Source organism: Primulina tabacum, chromosome 16 (genome assembly GCF_025594145.1).
Source record: "Primulina tabacum isolate GXHZ01 chromosome 16, ASM2559414v2, whole genome shotgun sequence".
NCBI classification, from domain to species: Eukaryota; Viridiplantae; Streptophyta; class Magnoliopsida; order Lamiales; family Gesneriaceae; genus Primulina; species Primulina tabacum.
In genome coordinates this window covers 24,660,042-24,661,026 of record NC_134565.1, presented here as the reverse complement: position 1 = coordinate 24,661,026, position 985 = coordinate 24,660,042, and positions in this window count along the sequence as shown.

The following is a 985-nucleotide window of genomic DNA, read 5'->3' as shown; positions in this document are numbered from 1 at the left end:
TGGTTTATTGTGAGGATTTGTACCAAGAGTATAGAATCAAGGTTTCTATTGGTTGTAAGTGGAATTCATTCCTTGTGCTCACATGATAATATATGTATTGTATTTCAATGGTTTTAACATGTTATTCCCTTCCATTTGATTCATGCTATGTATTAATACACTTTATTGTATATTAGAGGCATTTTATGTCTCAATTATGTCAAAGGGAATACAAAAGAAAAGAGTATGCAAAGTGTTTGGCTTAATGCCAAAAAGAGAATTCAAATGATTTATTGGATTGATAGATTCATAATCAGAGATTGCATGCAATTAGTTGATCAACGCTCATAGGCTTATATCCCGACAGAGTAATCGATTTATATCGATGGGATATAGGTACAGAGACAGAGATACTATCTAGATATCAATCCAACAGAGAAAAGAGAAATACCATCGTTATTGTTATTCATACTATGATATTCATGTTTCAGAGTTGATGGTATTTAATGATTTCAAAGTCATGTTTTACAGAGTATGATATGTATAGCTTGTTATGTAAGAGTTCCACTTGCTGAGTTTTATAACTCATTCCAGATATTTCATGTGATGTAGATAAGAGCGACGGACCAGGACGTTGATTGGAGCCGATGTCATATGCATAGAAGATGGAAGGAAGAAGATATTTTGCTATACATGATCAAAATAATATTTTGTATTTTGGTGCAACACTTTATGGATCATGTATATACTTTTGATTGTACATTGAAATGTATTTTAAATCCTTCCTCCCTTCAAGCAAAATTTTATTTAGAGTTCCGCTGTGATTTTTATTAATTGAGTCGAGAGGGTGTTACTAGATTATGAAATAGGGAGGAGTTGCTGAAAAAAATATATATAATTTGTTTGTTTTCTCTCATCCTTAATTTCTATACATTTATTGAAGCCATGAGCCGTAACCTAACGATATAAGCTTACAAGAATTATTAACCGAGTCACATGTATCCAA